This window comes from Equus przewalskii, chromosome 12 (genome assembly GCF_037783145.1).
Source record: "Equus przewalskii isolate Varuska chromosome 12, EquPr2, whole genome shotgun sequence".
Classification (NCBI taxonomy): domain Eukaryota; kingdom Metazoa; phylum Chordata; class Mammalia; order Perissodactyla; family Equidae; genus Equus; species Equus przewalskii.
In genome coordinates, this window is record NC_091842.1 from 27,053,047 (window position 1) to 27,072,593 (window position 19,547).

At 40.9% G+C, this 19,547-nt stretch overlaps 1 long non-coding RNA gene across 5 annotated transcripts in view; it reads left to right on the forward strand.

Annotated features, from left to right (window-relative positions):
• Positions 1-15,672, forward strand: part of LOC139074912 (uncharacterized) — a 22,966-nt gene extending 7,294 nt beyond the window's left edge. For 2 of the 5 annotated variants that reach the window (XR_011524889.1, XR_011524890.1), the window contains exons 2-5: positions 4,556-4,699; positions 5,700-5,843; positions 11,168-11,295; positions 11,392-15,672. This is a non-coding gene — a long non-coding RNA (uncharacterized lncRNA). Of the gene's footprint in view, positions 1-4,555; positions 4,700-5,699; positions 5,844-6,588; positions 6,745-11,167 lie in introns of all 5 variants that reach the window. The other 3 variants (XR_011524892.1, XR_011524891.1, XR_011524888.1) reach the window with 3 other exon arrangements.
• The last annotated feature ends 3,875 nt before the right edge of the window (positions 15,673-19,547 follow it).

Sequence of the window (19,547 nt, forward strand, 5' to 3'; positions counted from 1 at the left end):
GACAGTATGTGCTTCTCCCACCCCCAGGCTCAGCCCCTTCTGCCCTTCTCCCAGCCTCTGGTTTTCTCCCTAATGGTCCCATCTCAGGCCCCAAGGATGGATGGAGTAAAGGATCAGTTCACAGGACCCCAGGCTGGGGTGCACGAGGGCTCTGAATGTCAGGAGGGTGTTATAGAGTGTGAGGGGAAGGATGTGTGGGGAGGGCACTGGACCCCTGGGAAGGGCTAGGGGATTCGTGGGCCCTTGGAAGACATGAGTGGGTGGCTGCATATGTACAAAAGTTGAGGGGTGAAAGCTCCGTGTATGAATGGGGGACTGGGTACCTCTGGAGAGGTCTGGAAGAGTCCTACAGGACTCCTGGGTTCCCAGAGAGCAGGTCCCTCACTCACCCATGTGGGACCTAGGCTGGGACCTAGGAAAGGCTGGTGCCAGGGGCTGTTCGGAGCCTTCCCCCTGGACCTCTGTGTCCTGGATATCTACTGGGTGCACAGGGTCACCCAGGAAGCTGGCGCCAGCAGGGAGAATCAGGCCCCAGGCTCTTTCTGATGGGGCTTGGGGACAATTACAGAGGGACCACATTTAGGAGAGGTTCATCCATAGAATGAATGCACAACACAGGGGCACCATTGATGTTCATATTCAGATTTTATTACCTCCAGTCCCAATCTGAGCACTCATCTGGGCAATCTAGAGGGTCAGTTCACAGGATCCGAGGCCAGGGGGAGTAAGATGGGCTCTGGATGGCAGGAGAGGGTTATAGAGTGTGTGGGAGGGGATGCCTGGGGAAGACACTGGATCCCTGGTTAATGCTTGGAAGATTCCTGGGACCTGGGAAGAGTGAGTGAGTGGGGCACCCTAGGGAGGGATGTGGAACAGAGCCCCTGGGTCCCTGGGAAGGAATGAAGGACTAGGCACCCCTAGAAAGAGCTGGAGGAATCCTGCAGGATTACTGCATTGGCAGAGGGCAGGGCTCTCACTCACCTGCACTGATCCAGGCTGGGACCTGGAAGCTGCAGCAGTAGCAGCAGCAGCAGCAGCAGCAGCAGCATTATTGGTGAGCACAGAGGCAGTGGATCTACCTGGAGGGTGTCAGGTGAGGGATGGTCTGGCAGCAAGTGTAGTCACCAAGCTGGGCTGGCCACCCCTCCTTCCTCCTTCCCCAGACCCCACACTCACCCTGCCCCTGGCCTCACCCTCCAGTAGGGCATGGGCCTGCCAGGCAGGGCGGACACCTAGGACCATATGCAGTGTCCCTCCTAGAGCTACCATTAAGTATGATGTTCGCTGTAGGTTTATTCTATGTGTTCTTTATCAACTAGGAGATGGTTCCTCTATTCCTAGTTTGCTGAGAGTTTTTATCAGGAATGGGCATTGGTGAACAACTAATTGGCAAAAGAGAACTCAAAAGAGAAATCAGAAAGTATCTTGAGAGAAACAAAAATGAAAAGACAACATACCAAAACTTATGCGATGCAGCAAAAGCAGTTCTAAGAGGGAAGTTTCTATCAATAAATACTTAATTTAAGAAGAAAGAAAGATCTAAAATTAACAATTCAGCTTTACACCTCAACGAAGTAGAAAAAGAACAAACTAAGCCAAAGTTAGCAGAAAGAAGGAAATAATAAAGATTAGAGTAGAAAGTAAGAAAACAGAGACTATAAAGACAATAGAAAAAAATCAACAAAACTGAGTTGGTTCTTTAAAAAGATAAACAAAATTGACAAAATTTTAGCTACACAAATCAAGAAAAAAATAAAGAGGGCCCAAATAAAACTGTAAATGAAAGAAGAGACATTACAATTGACACCACAGAAATACGAAAGATCATAAGAGGATGTGACAGCACGTGCTAGTCACATAGAGTAGGCCCCTGATAAGTGATAAATGGATGGAAGAAAGTCTACAGAACAGCCCAAGAAAAGGAGAATGAACTTTTGTGTCCAATGCAAATGCTGGAATCCACAGCACTTGCCATTCGCAAGCAAGGAGGGAACAACAAAGAGAAAGTTTCCACCACCTCCTTGTATCACACAATTTCAAAATCAGGCTACATTTCAAATAGGTAGTAATCTGACACTTAACCCATGTAAATTAAGGACAACTTGAGGGGAACAGATAATGGCAACAAAGCTCAGTGAGCTCAGTCTCCTTCCCTTCTCACTTCTTCCCCAGCCATTTTGTTGCTGACCCAATGCAGAGGTTACACTCTAGAAACAGACAGTATTCAGGAGACCTCATCTATGCCTACCAGGATGCTTGAGGAAATATTATCTACTTAAAAGATATGAATGAAGCCGCCTTTTGTGGTTTCCTCAGGAACCACCTTTGTGCCTGGGAAACCACCACCCCCCAACTGACTGCCAAGAAAAATCTCTATCGATTGCAAATGTCTTAGGCCCAGAGCATTGTGGTCAATGAGGCTACAGTCCCACTTGTGGACTCTGTCATGTCCAACTGCCCCACCTTGAAGACCAAGCTCCTGGTATCAGATATAAGCTATGGTGGGTGGTTGGGTTTTAAGGAGTTGATGAGGTGACTGGACACTGAAAACAAGATGTTTAAATGAAGCAAATACCTGAATTTGTAAAATGTGATGATACGTGAGAAGTGTTGTTTTAACTTGGGTGGTGTGAGAGGAGAGAGAAGGAAGCTGGACAGCAATTTCTAGTCCTGAAACCAGAGCATCCCCCAACACAAGAATTCATGATCTGTCTTACAAGGTCTCAGTCTGAGTGAAAGTCTCATCTCCTGATTCATACCTGAGTATTCATTCTCAGAGAGGGTCAAAAAATAGGTGATAGTAACATAAATAAGCAGTACACGTATTAAAAAAAACAAAACAAAGAACACTCACCCTCGCTGGTAAATGGGGAAATACTTACTAAAATAACACGAGGATGCCATGTTCATCTTCAGGTTAATGAAATATCGAGTTTGATAATTATTAATGTGGTCTCTAGAGGGCGATATTCCAGTGTCCGGGGATATAAAAGTCAACATGGCACTGATACTCTACACTGCAAAACGAACAAACAAGAAAACACGTAAATGATCGAGATAATACAGATTGCAAAAGAGGCTTCAAAACAAAACAGAACAATGAGATAGAATGACCGGACGTGGGATGGGGGAATTATTTTAGATTTGGTGGCTTCTGAAGAGAGGACATTTAAGCTGCTATATGAACACCAAGGAACCAACCTTCTGAAGATCTGTGGTTATGTCCCTGGCAGAGGGAACACTAAGGTAAAGCACCTGAAGGGAGAATGAGCTGGTTCTGTTTGAGGAGCAGAGAGAATGCCAGGGTGCCTGAAGTGCAATGAGCGAGGAAGAGAGTAGGAGGTAAAGAGGTTGACGAGCAAGAGACGGTGGACTGCAGAGGCCTTGCAGGTGCTGCAGGAGAGGGAAGGACTTGATCTGACTTACATTTTAAAAAATACTCTCTGGCTGCTCTATGAACAATTGAACACAAGAAAGAGACCTGGCAGAGGGCTGTCGCAGTTGTCCAGGTGAGAGGCTATGTTGGTGTGGACCAAGGTAGCAGCAGAGGAGAGAGGACACACCTCAGGCACAAAATTTAAATGGACACCAAAATATTCAGTGATCATGAAAAATAACATGTTAATTTTAAAATAAATTTTTAAAAATACATGTAAATAAAAAATAATTGTTTTAAAATGTATATACCAACATATAATTTTAAATATTTTATATATTTATGTTATGTATTTGTAATTTATGAACAATCATAAGATAATTTTAACTTTATAAGTCTCTTAAAAGAAAATATTTTAAAAATTTCTTGAAAATACAAATAATCAAACTGGCAAACTATAGCCCTCAAACCAACTGCCTGTTTTTATAAATAAAGTTTTAACTGGTGCCAGGGACAGGATTAGGCTGACCAAGTGAGGGGAGTCATGCAAGTGCTAGGTTGGATACTGTATTTAAGTAAAACTATAATATTTTGCTTATCGTATATTTTTGCATTAATTTTTAATTTTTTAAAAAATATGACTTTAAAATATTATCTATCTTGACTGCTGAATTTGTTTGCATCCCCTTAAAAACCATGCCTGAGGCAAATGTTTCACTCATCTCACGCTAGTCCAGTCCCTGAGTAGAGATAATGAAGAGAATACACAGATTAATGATAAGTTTTGGAGGTAGAGTTGACAGGGCTTGTCAATGAATAGGATGTGACATAGGTAGGTAGGTAGGTAGGTAGTATGCAAGTAGATACAGAAAGAGAGACAGTAAAGATTACTGAGTACTACAGATTTTTGGCTTGAGCAATTGGTTGAATAGAGGATCTTTTACCAAGAAAATTATGGCTGGACTGTAGATGCCTCATATATTTCTTATGCAATAAAAATCAATACAAAATTTTTTTAAACAGAAAAAAATGGCAGCTCCCCCTCTAAAAATGATGCCCCAATATGACAAGATATGGGCTGTTATTCTCAAAGAGCACAGATGACCAAACCATGGTCCTAGGCTCTAAGTCAGAGAATTTGCATTTAGAACTGACTGTTGCCTCTTTTGTGACTTACAGAGTTGTACCCTCAAAGCAAATCAGCGTGGGGACCAAGAGACAGGATCCAATGGCCATCTGTTTCACCAACAGGACAAAAGGAGCTCCCACACTGGTGGAGTATTCCCAGCATGTTTTGGCAATGGGATGTAGTCAGGCTTCAAGGTACAGTCCTCCCACAGCCTGTACAGGCTTGGGGAATGAAGGGAGAATTTCATGGGACTGTAGGAGAGGAAGAACTTTTCCTCTATCCTTGTAGGTTCTTCTGGCTGGTCTAAATTAAATTAACATGAGACAGAATAGCAGGAGAAAAGTCAAACAGATTCAATAACATGCATACATAGGAGAAACCCAGGAAAACTGAGTAACTCACCAAAGGCCAGAAAACAAGAAGTGGGGTGGGGAAAGGCAGCATCCCTTCCTCATGACTCTTTTTAGAACAAGGAAACAGTTCCCATAAAGCCTTTAAATCTCATTGACCATAACTGCATCATGTGACCATCCCTAAAGCAGGTGCTGGTAAGGGAAGGAATGACCATGATTAGCTTAGTTTAATCAAGAGTCACCCTTGGAGCTAAACAGGAAACAGTCTCCCCTAAAGCACATGACTGTCTGATAGCTGAACAAAATCAGAGTTTTATCAGTGCAAAACAATTGGGATGCTATTCGGTGAGCAACTAACTGTTTCTGCCAGGGCTATTGAAGATATTGAATAAAAATGCATTAAAAAGTTTGATTCAAATGCCAAAAGATCTTCCTTTAAATCATAAAAACTCCTGAAATGTTAATAACAATTTACAAAGATTCAATACTGATTTTTTGAAACTTGTAAATTTAAAAAAAAGCACTTAGAAAAAAATGTTTAAATAAACAAAATACACATCCTTTTGTTATTGATATTGAAAGTTATCTTCCCTTTCTATTTGGCCTATAGGGAGGTGGAGCTTAAAAAAAGAGACAGAAATGTGCTGTTAAATCTTAGCACTGATGTGCAAAGTCCCTCTAAGATTTCTTCAGAAATTCCTCTCAGCGAGGCTCTGGATTAGGTTCTGTTCTATTAACTATCCTCTGGTATCAAGAGGACATAAGGAACAGAATGAAAGAACTATCAGAATTAAACTGGTCTGCCATCTTCAGCCACCATCTTGGGGTCCATATTTTACAGATCCGTGTCTGCAGAACACAGCTGTGTGGAGACAGGAAGTCAAGAACCAATGGCCATCTACTTCACCAGTGGGACCACAGGCTCTCCCAAGATGGCCCAGCACTCTCAGAGCAGCCTTGGAACTGGCTACACCCTCTGTGGAAGGTAGGGAGGAAACACTGTTTTTGCTAAACTCTCCCCTGAGCTGCCAGCACGTGTACCCAACTGTCTAGCGGACGCCTCTGCTAAGATGGCTCTTAGATATCTCTAGCGTAACGTCTACAAAACAGCACTCTCGACGCCCCTGCCCAAACTTAGCTCAGTAAATGGGCACCATCTCACCAACTGATCAAGCAAGAACTTAGGAGTCAACCCTGATTCAGTCCTCACAACAGCATGTCTGGCTCCTTCTCCTCATCGCCAGGTAAATGTCCCCACGCAGAGAGGCCCTCCTAGATATCTTAAAACAATCCCATTACTCTGTTTTATTTTCCTCATAGCACTTATCATTATTTGAAATTATGACACTGATTTATATAATTACTCATTTTATTGTGTGCTCATTCACTATCTATCTCCCTAAAATAAGAGCAGAGATCTGGTCTACCTTGCTCACCTTGCTAGGTAGAACAGTGCCCAGCATATAATATTTGTTCAATAAATACTTGTTGCATTAAAGGATAAACTCAGAAAATTATGCCAAACCCAGCCTTCCACTCCACCCTGAGACTATTTAGGATTCTGAAAAAGTCCTCTAACAAAAGTGGGGGGTAAAATCGCTCACCCTGCCTTGGGGCTTCTTTTGACCCTCCTCTGCAGCCACTGAGGTTCTGGCCAGTCCTCAAAGATACCAGTTTGTTTGCTCTCCTGATTTTTTGTGTGTGTCTTGTTGCTTCTCTGCATCATTTAGGTATTGGCTAGACCTGAGTCCTCAGATGTCATAAACAACATGTCCAACACTGTCTGGGTCAAGGCCACCATTGGCAGTGTGTTTTCTTCCTGGCTTCAAGGAGCCTGTGTCTTTGTGCATTGGATGGCCCAGTTTGACACTGACACCTTCCTAGATGTAAGTCATGACTTCTAGCTACATCTCTCCCTTACACAGAAAAATGATTCCTCAAGATACAGGGCTTCTTGGGCTTATGGAAATCATTCCTTTTTAAGAAGCAAAGTCTCCAGGGACTTGGCTTTTGAAATTTTTTTTTTTAAAGATCAGCACCTGAGCTAACAACTGTTGCCAATCGTCTTTTTTTTTTCTCCTTCTTCTTCTTCCCAAAGCCCTCCAGTACATAGTTGTATATTCTATTTGTGAGTGCCTCTGGTTGTGCTATGTGGGACGCTGCCTCAGCATGGCCTGCTGAGCAGTGCCATGTCCGTGCCCAGGATCCGAACTTGCAAAACCCTGGGCCGCCAAAGCACAGCACACAAACTTAACCACTCAGCCACGGGCCAGCCCCTGAATGTACTTAACAGAGTGAAGAGAGAATATCCGCAACACTCTCAGGCACAAAATTCACTCTTCTGCTTCAAATTGTTCACGATGTGCTAGTGTCGCTAAATCTGTGGCCGCTTAAGAGTCTAGTTCTAAATAACAGAAGTCTCAAGTCTAACCAAATCTTTGGTTTCTGATTCAGTGAAACAAAGACAATGCTGATAAATCCAAACCCCTGTGCAGAAGAGACTGAAGCTGGGCTCACCTTTCTCGCAGAGCAGCTCCTTCCATTCTCCCCTCACCCCATGCTTCTTGCTTTGTTAATTCTCAGAACCCAAGATTCTTGAAACCAGGCATGCCTCTCCTCAGCCAGAGACAGCTAGATTGAGGTATCAGATGACACCTATTTCTTTAGCCTTTAGAAAAATGTGATTCAGGCCAATTATTTTTCAACCATGAAAAGTCAATTAAGTTTAACAAAATATGTATTGATGTGGGGTCGGTGAGCCTAGGAGTCGAAAGAAAGATTTCTTGGACTCTCAAGATCTAGCAGTAGTGCTCTTTTATTTAGAGAATAGTGTAGAACAGCATGGGGACAGGGCCCATGGGCAGTCAGAGCTGCTGCTGGCATGGGGAGCTGCTGCTGCCACGGGCATGGGGACAGGACCCATGGGCAGGCAGAGCTGGTGCGTGGGGACAGGACCCACGGGCAGTCAGAGCTGCTGCTGCTGCTGCCCTGAGTTGAGGGTTAGGGCTAATTTTATAAGGCATGGGTATGTGAGTCATCTCTTTACAAGACAAAGCAAAGAACATGAAAAAAAGTTAAAATGGTATCAGTGCAGGTGGGGTCTGGTCATTGGGTGATCCCATGACTTTTAGACAAGAATCAAATCGGATTAAGTAAAGGTTAGAAAGGTTAGAAGCCACCACCCTAAATCAGTTACATGAGATTGCCAGACAGCAACCAACTTAAGTTCTTGCCTTCCCCATTAAGAGTTTCTAGGGACAAGGTCATCTCTCTTCTTCTTCTTGGTACAGAGAGGGAGGCACCTTTTACAGATAGAGATTTACCTTACAAATGTAAATGTGTCCCAAGAAGGGTAAGTTCCATTCCCCAGAGCCTCCCTCCCTGTCCCAGTTTATCAAAAGCAATCAGCCCCAAACAATCCCATGCCAAAGAGACATATCCTGGGGTGGCCAATTTCAGGTCCCTACAAGGTCATCCCCTCTTCCTCCACAAATGCAAATATCTCTCCAAGGGCAAGCAAATTCCAGTCCTCAGAGCCTGCTTCTCATCTGCAGTTATTTAAAATTAACCAGCCTAAAATTCTCATCATGTATTATTAAATAAGCACCACACCTGTGTGTAAATAAAAGCTATACTCACCCTGCAATTTTGCTAACTGGTCTGACGAGATGGCTTGAGGATCTTAACAGAAATGTAGGGTAACATAAGAACTGGGATCTCTACATCAGGTTTACAAAGTGCCCTAAAGTAGATAAGTTAACTGTGCAGTTTCAAAACCTACATTTCATAAAATAAGAATACTAGTTTTTATAAAATATAAAATATTTTATTTTTAAAATTTAATATGTTAATATATATTCATAAATCATATTAATATATTAACATTATCAATTAGTTAATAATATATTAATATTATTAATACATCTTACTTAATATTCAATAAGAATATTCTTATTTTACAAAGATAATGTGTATATTTTAAGTGCCATAAAAAATTTCACAGATCGACACTACTCTTAGTTATATACAGTACGCTTAATATGAACAGTTGGAATCTAGGGAGCAAAAGTAGAAACACTCACTTACACATCAAAAGTTATTCTTGATCTCTGACAATCCAGATAGCCTAGACACACATCTTGAAAGCATTCTCCCAAATGCTTAAATTTAATACAAATTGTCGATTCATTACATGACAAAGTGGAACCTCTCTAGAAAAAGGATCTCTAAAACATTAATATTTCTCTAGATTTAAGATACCTGGGTCATTATTTGATTTTAAGGAGGTATAATGAGCCCACCAAATCTTAAACAATTTAAGAAAAGGCCTGAAAAATATCTTATGCATTTAATCAATCCACTCTAAAGGACTGATGTCTTTTATAGAAACGGTGTTGGAAAGGTCTCAGTAGGTTAGCTTACATCCAGAGTCAATACTGTACATGAATTTATGGGCAGGAGTTTTCAAGAATCTACCATGAAAGGCAATTTGCAGCCCTGGGGTAGCATAAACCAGTTCATACTTTAGAGTTGTTCTCAAATTCAACAATTTATTTTTTGTTGAATTTGATTGCATAGGTCTCTTACTCTAACATATAAACATTCTTTCCAGTCACTGGAAATTCCCAAAAGACATACACTCCCTAGTGACAACTAATAAATATTTCCTGTCATATTCCTAGTAGTGACCATGAGATGGGCACATGTTAATGAAGGAGAGTGAGAGGTTAGACATCAGTTCCGGTTGTGGGCTTTAATTAACCACTTCTGACATCTGTGTCTTTCTCCATCGTCCAGACGCTTACCACTTATCCCATCACCACCCTGTGCAGCGCGCCCACTGTGTACCGGATGTTCATGCAGAAAGACCTTAAGACGTACTGGGGCAGAAATCTCCATTTGAACCACAAACAAAAGCTATAATCCAGCATCACAGATCTCCCCTTTTCAGAACAGGAAAGCCCAGGCTTTCTCAGTCTTGACACTATTGACATTTTGGATGGAATAATTCTGTGTCACTGGGGCCATCCCATACATTGTAGGATGTTGAACAGCATTCTAGCTGGCCTCTACCTACTAGATGCCAGCAGCACCTCCCTCTCCACCAGTCATGACAATCAAAAATGTCTTCAGGTATTGCCAGCCTAAAGTCTCCTAGGGAACAAAATCGTCCCCCAGTTTAAGAATAACAAGGAGCAACTAGGGGCAACTGAACATTTTCCTGGGGACAATCAGAGCCCTACAGTCCCAGAACTCCCACCCCCTCCCCCCACCAAAAGACACAACTACATTTATACTGCCTTAAAGAGATGCTAATAAAGTCTTAGGACTTGAAGATTATATTCAATTTAGGCAAATCACCTGACTATCCAGTGGAGTTGCACTGTATATTTATGTAACTCATATGAATTCAACACATGAGAAAAGAAAGAAAGAGAATCAATTAAATGATGCAGCCTCGCCCATCCTGTTCCCCGGAGGTAGGGATGTCCAGGAGGGAGAGTGCTGAGATGGAATAAAGCAGATAGGAACATTCTCTTATCCTAGTCAGTGTCAGCTCCTTTGTGGCCCTCAAAGTAATTCAAGGGCTATTCAGAGGTTTTTCTGAACAGGCACCATTCCTGTCCTAGCACACCCTCCTGCTCAGTTGGGACTTCACTGTATCACAGTGGGCTGTTTCAGACTTCTTCACCCGAGTCCTGGGGGCAGCTGAGTAGTAAGGCCAGCAGTTAAAAGCTCAAGCTCCAAGTCAAACAGGCAGGGCTCTGCTACTGACTAACTTGTGACCTCAGACAGTGAAGATGACCTTGCCAAGCCTTCCTTCACTCCACCCAAAAGAAAGGATTCAGAGCCACCTCATTGGGTGGTGGTGAGAATTCAATGTCAGCAGCAGGCTTAGTGAGAGACCAGGAAGCATCCAACTCCGCCCTTCATTATTTGAGGCCTTGGGCAAGTTTTTTAACTTCTCTCAGACTCAATTTCCTCATCTGTAAAACAGGGGCTGTGAGGATTGAGAGTGCTCCTAAAGCGTTTACAACAATGGATGGAAATGCTCGATTAACATTAGCTCTTATGCCACCTGGCATAAATAAATGCTTAATAGAATTATTAGCATTTTCTCCTACTTTTTTCCCTTTAATAGCCTGCTAAAATGTAAGCTCTGTCAGGAATCCTTGTTTTAATCACTAACATGCCCCACTTGCCTAGAACAATGTCTGGAAATGTATTAGGTGCTCGGCAAATATTCGTTGAATGAACTTTCCTGAGACTTGCCTCTCCTAGCTCCTTTGCTTGTTGCTTGATATCTAGGACAATCCAGAGAAAACTGCTGCCACGATAAGAGGGAATTTCTATGTCCCTGGAGACAGAAGAGAGATGGACAGTGACAGGCATTTCTGGTTTGTTGGCAGAGCTGATGATGTCATCATGTCCTCTTGGTTTGTACATTTTCCACTTTAAGAAAGTAACACTTTGCCAGGTGAGATCTCCTATTTGGGGGTTGTAGTGATCAAAAGGTTCTTTTCCTCTTCTAGGTACTGATTGGACCATTTGAAGTGCAGAGTGCACTGACTGAGCACCTAGCAGTTGTTGAAGCAGCTGTTGTCAGTAGTCCAGATCCAATGAAAGGAGAGGTAGAGTGAATGTCACTGAGGAGCAATTTCATAGTTTCAAGTTCTGTCCCTTTGACCATTCTAAGGAGTGAATCAATTAGTCAAGCAATTCTTATCATGAGGCACACATGCAGCAAAAATGTACCCTGGGCAATCAACATTACAAATGACTTGTGTCCCAAAGGGGATATATTAGGATTCTTTTGATAGCAAGTGACAGAAACTCAACTCAAACTGATTTAAGTTTAAAAATAAAAAAGAGAATTTATTGGCTCACACCTAAGTGAGGTCTTCAGGTACAGCTACATCCAAGGGTTCCTGTGAAGTTAGCAAAACTTAGCCTCTCTCCATTTCTTGGTTCTGCTGTTCTTTATGTTGGCTCCATTCAGGAAGGTTCTTTCTCCTTGACAGCAACCAAGTCCAGATGTACACAGGGAAGGAGACTGCCCCCTTTCCATTAGTTTCAAGCGACTCCCAGAACTGCATTTGCCTATCTTAGATCACAACTCTTAACAACATGGTCTGGGGAATGGTATATGCTGACCAGCCAGACATGGATCACAGGCTCAACAATGGAGGTAGGAGTGAGTGTCAACCCAACCAGAGACTGTAGGGTAATTCTCCATCAGAAAATCAGGGTACTGTTACTCAACAGGCTGGAACAGATACTGCCTATGTAAAAGCAGCAAATGTTACTGTATGTATGATTCTTATGGAACTCAGAATACATTTTCTCACAGAAACAATGCAAATAGGAGACTGTGGCCAGGTTCCCAAACAAGTTCCACAAGCCTAATTAGGACCCAGTGAAAGGGAACTCAGGGAATGACAGCAGAAGCCTTAGTTCTCAGAAAAAGCCATCTCCTATGGAAGAGAAAAGTTTCCTTTCCTCGTGGACGTTTCCTACAGACTCAGGAACTGGCAGAATTTCAAAAGCAGTTTGCCTATCACCATCCTCCCACATCTTTCTGTACACCCGGCTCATATACCAGTGACCCTCTGCAGTGACACTATGGATCCCATACTCACACCTCCCGTACCACCTCCACGCTCAATGGATTCCATTCTCCAAAATCTTTTTCTCTTGCCACCATATTCTCATTCTCTCAATATAACTGATTTCAGATGAACATCAGAAGGAAACGCCAATTAGAATCAATGTATGAATAATTAGTAATTTAAACTATACTTACTAATCTCAATAATTATCTGATTGGTGGGTTTTAAATAGTATTACAAAGAGAAGCAAAAAATATCAGGCAAGAAAGATCTTGTAGAGGTAGATCGACCCTTCCTGAGAGTCGATCTCCCAGCATACACAACCCTTCCTCCATCAGGCCTCCCCAAACCCGTTTCAAAACACACATTCTGCGTTCTTGTACCACATATTCATTTGTCCCCTTCTACATACTTTTAACAGTACAGGTCTGTGGGAGGAGGTGGTCATCTGTAAATCAAGGACTGCCTGTAGAATAAATAGGCTTAGTCTGGTGGAAATGTTAAATACAGGTGTGACATGTAAATAAAACTCAACCTTCAGCTTTATTGAACCACTGCACTCCTCACACTCACAAACCATTCATCTGGAATTAGATCTCAAAAACCTCACTTTGTTCACAGGTGATCTCTGGCATTTGCCTTCATCACTCAAGCTGCCATTAACAAATAAAATCTGCCTATATTCAGTATTAGTTCCGAACTCTTGCTGTCTGAAAAACAAACATATCAGCATAAAGTGACTTTTCTCCTTCAGGAAGTGAAAGATCTTATTGCCTTGTCTGCACCCTTTAAATCATCCAACCCAGGGAAACTGACTCTTGAACTTCAGGATCATGTGAAAAAATCAACCGTACCTTACAAATATCCAAGAAAGGCAAGTATTTTGCCCAAAAGTTAAAGTGTGTGTTACCAGATAAGGGTCTAAGCTAGTAAGTATATAGATTTTATTAGCTTTTGACTTTATAGTAACTCATTACATAAGTAGAAGACACCTATTTCAACCTGTTTAACCCTAAGAATTTTGCTTTAAAATATATTAGGATACTATAAACGCTTGATAAACTGTAAGTTTTTACCAACTCCAATACTGAGTAACCAACAACTGTAAGTGAGCAAAAGTGAGGCCATCTTGTTATGCTAAGTTGCCCCAGCCCCTCTGTGTGACTACTTGCTGCTTTGCACGTACCCTAAGAAATTAAAATACTCTCCTGATTTATGGCCTCCGCTTACATATATACTCCCCAATAGCTTGATAAATTAAAACTTTGTTCTATGAGTTTCTCTCCAGGAACAGGCTGACCACAGGTGGGAAACACACTTACAAGGTATCCATCACAGCTGACAGAAGAATAGAACAATAAAAGACCCTGAAGTCTGTCTGGCTGAAAGAAACCCCCTCCTTACTGCCCATTTCCCCATACAACTACCTCAAGATTCTGTAATTTTTGGAAGATGGTATTTTGAGACACTAGTCTGCCATCTTCCCAATTATGCCGGCTAATTGAGTTAAAACTTCCTTTCTCCATCCCTAATTAATTGGCTCAGAACATGGCAAGCAGAGAGAACCCATTGCTCAGTATCACTACTAAGGATCCTTATCATACTAATCAGTCTCATTCCATGAGGAAAAAAGATAGTGGCCAATTGTTTTTACAGACAACACCTGATTCACCTCTCATAGTACACTTAGGCCATAATACTCTTCTAAATCCAAAGCATGTGTCTGTAAGTACCAAGTGACTGAATTTAAGGCTCAGGAAGAAGAAATTATCCAAAGAAACTGTGGAATCTTTCCTGAAACCTTCTTCTTCAAAGGAGGGATTTAAGAATAATTCTATATAAAGACTCAGAGATGGCACTGCAATTTCCTTCTAGTCCCAGAATCCTACTGGCTGATATTCACTGATCCTCTACATGAGAATTCCATTTCAAGTGGCATCAATTCAGCTAAAAGGTAGTTAATTTCAACCAAAGAATGTGTAACATTTTCTCTATTAAATTCAAAAAATCAATGACAAGTTGATTTTCAGAAATGTTTGAGGACATTTTAAAATACAGTAGCCCTATCTTGAGGGAGGGGAACAAAGAGAATTTTACTATCTAGCCAGGGCACAGGGGAAAATTGTATATACTCTAAATTATCTCTCAAAAGTCTCCCCTAGACACTCCAGGACCCAGCTCTTAAAAGCTCAAGAGCCAAGAATTAACTTGCTGTTTCTCTTTGCTTTTAGCTGAAGCCTCTACTTCCCTGGGGCAGTAGAGGCCTAGGTCTGGTTTAAACTGGGGAAAAGCAAGGGAGTCAAGAGATTATTTTATTCTTCCGGAAAAGCATATAGGTGAATCTGCACTAAACTCTCATATGATGGAGCTCCGCTGTCTTCTTTACTATATAAACAACAGTTTCTGGTGTCCAATAAATTCAATGAGCTTAGGCTAAGAAAAGCCCCAGAGTCTGGAACTCAATGCCAGAGTTTCAAGAAAACTCTCTCCTATTGTACTGACAGCTGGGATAGTCAAAATGGAATCAAGTGTCTCATAATATGTTTCTCTGTTACTTAGGTGGAATTTGTTCAAGAATTCCCAAAGACTGGGCCGGCCCGGTGGTGCAGTGGTTAGGTGTGCACGTTCCGCTTCGGCGGCGTGGGGTTCACCGGTTTGGATCCCGGGTGCGGACATGGCACTGCTTGGTGTGCCATGCTGTGGTAGGCGTTCCACATATAAAGTAGAGGAAGATGGTCACGGATGTTGGCTCAGGGCCGGTCTTCCTTGGCGAAAACAGGAGGATTGGCAGCAGTTAGCTCAGGCCTGATCTTCCTCAAAAAAAAAAAAAAAGAATTCCCAGAGACAATCACTGGGAAAACCAAGTGAAATGTTTTAAGAGACCACAAATGGGGACAGACATAGGCTGATAAGAAAACTATGGCATTAAGTAGTTACAGGGCTGCTTCTTTTAGTCCTGGCTTCCTGATAATTCAGTGACTACTCTCTAAAGTGCTTAAGATTTTTCCTGCTGAAAAATTCAACTTAGTTTTTGTTTTGTACTTAAGCCAAAAAATAAATAAAAATCTAAAAATATTTGGGAAGAAAATTTTTATAATAACCAAACCAAGTAGCAAGGGTCAAATGATTAGTTAGAAAAGCACGGTGGACAATGAATTTATCTTGTGCCTGATTAATTCAAAATAAAGATTAGAACTGTTCCAAGAGAAATGTTCATGACAGAATTCTTTCTGCTTAATATCTTTACATATTTCTCATTCTTTAAAGTGGCTTAAAATATTAATGTTAAGGAATATAAACAATTCAAAGCCAATAAGTGAATTTAACTACTATATTACTATATCTCATTTTGGAGCAAATTCACGGTAAAATATCTTAAGCTTGGATTATGTAAAAGTATTTATTTATTCAAGAGCAACTAATAAATTTTTGTATCTTCACTTTTTAAGACAATGTACATGAGTTTTATTGATACATAATTTGACACAGAAACATCTTTTTTGATATATCTACTTATTAAGCAAGAGATTTATTACTAAGAGGCAGAAAGAGAAAGTACAGAACACCAACCTTTGGGGAACAAATTTATTTTGATTTTTCTGAAAATATCAAGAACTATGAATTACAAGCTGAATATCTGGCCAAACCAAAAACAAAATATAAGTAAAAATAACATTGACAAATCACGTTTAACCTTAGAGAAACATGTTTTAAAATACCAACTTTAACACTCTTTCCACCATGGTGCAAAACAAGTTTACCAAACGACAACACAGAAGTGGAGCTTTTTAATTGACGTAACTTTTTCTTTTTTAACAATTGGCACCTGAGCTAACATCTATTGCCAATCTTTTTTTTCCCTTCTTCTTCTTCTCCCCTAAGCCCCCCAGTACATAGTTGCATATTCTAGTTGTAGATCCTTCTGGTTGTGCTATGTGGGATGCTGCTTCAGTATGGCCTGATGAGCAGTGCTAGGTTAGCACCCAGGATCCGAACTGGTGAAACCCTGGGCTGCTGAAGCGGAGCACGTGAACCCCAACCACTTGGCCACAGGGCTGGCCCCTAACTGACATAATTTTTTAAAATAAAAATTAAAAGAAAAAAGGCATTCAATTCCCACCCTGGAATCTTGTCATTTATAAAATAACATATTCAACTGTCAGTGGAAATAAACCTGAAAACAAATCTTGCAACGAATCAATTCAGATTCCGGCAGAACAGAGTATACTTGAGAGCTGAGGAAGAACACGTTTTTGTCACACTCAGGTCTTAACAAATATTGATAAATTCAAAAGGAGATTAGAACCAAACCACTAAGCCAAAATCTTTCTGTGGAGTAGCTGCTTTCACAAAGCAAAAGGAGCCCCGTTCCACAGAGTTGTATGTTCTGTAAGCAGATGGCCAATTTTACTCCCAGAGTCTCAGAGTCTCGCACCATCAAAATAAAAGTATTTTTATCTTGGACAAGTCTGATGAAGGAAATAAAACTCTATCCTCCAAATGACACTTTCAAAGCTCTTACCATCCTTTCAAGATGACTTCAACCTATTAAGAGCTAACTTTCTAAATATCTAAAGATATATCAGGAAGTTCCAGCCTGTCTGCATTAGCAAGGCCCTCTCTATTCTCTTTGCCCCTCCCAAATCCTTCTAGCCTGGTTTGCCAAGCTGGACCACTAGCTAAGAGGATAAAAACATATGCCCACGTTCACCAGCCATTAAATAAACAGCCATTGGTGCAGGAAGTCTTAACATTTATAATACTTCCAAACTTTTTAAAACTTAAAAATAAACCCATTTCCAAAAGCTAATTTCACAACCCCTTAATATTCTCAATCTGGACATCTTATTTTGTAGCCTTCTTCGGTGTTTGTCTTTTCAAGTTTTTTCCAGTAGTTTTACCCTGGAGGAACCCATGAAAAACTTTCAAATTAAAGGAACGTTCATGGTATGTGAGTGTGAGCACTAAGGTGAAGGAAGCTCTTGTTTCCCGCAAATCCAGAACTGTCTGACCGGGACTCACAGAGTTCTTTCTCTTCTCTCAAAGACAAAGTCTCAGGCTAAGAAGATTTAGCGAAAGGGTCCCTCACCCAGTCACACACCAGTGTTGGGGAAAAGGAGGGGAAATGCTATTGAATTTGGCTCTGCAGCTCTTCAAGGATAGCTTTAGTAAGGCTTGAGACGCTGCTATTTTCCTTCATTCTCAAGCCCAATGGTGTGGAAACATTTCAAGAGTTCCTTTGGCAATGTGCTTGTTCCAAAGACTCAGTTTCTTTTTTATCTAAGAAGCTTATCACTTTTAGGAAAAAAGAATTTTCTCCAGGACCTCGCAGAAACTTGTTCGTACAATGAAAAATGTCTGCTAAAATAGACTAATTTCTGCAGCCATTCCTTATCTTCAAAGCATTCAGCAAAATCTCTAAGTACTCTGGCAATTCACCTTCCAACTCAAATATCCTGTTGAGACCTCTTCCTCTGATAAGCCACTGGATTTCTGTATGTAGAAGATTTTAGGTGCTCTTTGGGCAGGCTTTAGTTTTGGGTTTTTTTAAAACATTCTTGCATAAATGGGTCTTTAATAAAGTTAACCAATTTTGTAGCATTATTGAGAACTTTCCCCATTTCATCGCTAAGTATTTTATATCAGCACTTCTCTGTGAAGAAAGCAGTGTGCTGTAATGTCAAGACCAGGATTTTCTTGTATTAAAATGAGGCAAAACTTGTCATGGAGCCAATCATTGATGGGGTAGCAGGAGTACAGATGACAGACCTTTGGTTTTCAGATAAGGAGACCCATTAAATTTATATTTGCCTGTGTCTGGGGAGGCGCCTAGCAGCAGAAAACATTTTCATGAATTTCAGTATCATTTACATATCTTACAAATGCTACCCCATGACAAATATTTGTGAAATGTGTTGACACGTCAATGCAGATAGAGAAGCTGCTGCTTTTCAGTTAATTATACAAATCTCTTTAGCATCACATGAGGTCAATTTATTAAATTGAGAGTACAGTCATTTTGATTTCTTGTACTGTTTCTTGCCCTAGCATTTTAATGTGGGTATTATTAGATTCTTACCAACTATGTGAATTTTTCTTTCCTAGAATAAATTATGCTACTAAATAATTTGATTACTAAACCTTTTCACTGAATGTGATTTTCCAACAAAAGCTTTACTGTTTTGATATTCCAAAAGCCATTTAAAATAATCAACACCCTTACTTATCAAATGGCTATGATTTATAGTTACAATTGCTGGAGCAAACACCAGATTTCTAAGTTGCATTCCACAGACAACATACAATGGAATAGGACAGCTTGGATTTTGAGTGGCTATAAAACCACTGAGAAGTAGCTTTCCTTGTAAACAAAGAATTTCTTTGTGTCCCTTTTTGCTCCAGTAAACTGTAGTAACTCAGAACACTTAATTCTTCATCACTAACCTTATAGGAAATGTCTGCAGTTCTATACCTAGAATGGTCCTCTTCTATCTCATACCTCGCCTTCAAAAACTGCAGCACTGGACCGTCAGATCTGTTTGTAACCAACAAACGTTAATAAAATATAAAAACAGGCATAATAACTAAAAAAGAAAATCACAAAAAGTACAAAAACTTCACAGAACAATTCACTTCTAACCTATATGACCCATGTTTTTGCAATGTTTACAACAAAGTGGCAGGGGACAGCTGAGTTGCAACACAAAAAAATTCCTTCCTTAGAATGAAAATTTCCCTCTGGGTTTATCTTTCACAAAGCTTGTTTGCTCACACTAAGTCAGCTGGCAGTGCAGGAGAGGCTAGGAAAGGTAGTTATAAGGGAGAGGCCATCGTCATCCTCCTACCACTCTCCTCTCTGTGCAAGTGTTCACCAATTATCCACAGCTTCTCTTAGCTCACCCAAACGCATGTGGGTGACTGCACACTGCCACACAGAGCAGAAAAGATCTCTAACAAAACTGTTAACAGGGCTGCTCAATCATTGTTCACCACTGTGAGCACAGTATTATGCAGCACACACAATTCAAAAACTGTATTTTCAGTCACAGTTTTATATGGAATTCCAGAAACATCCCACA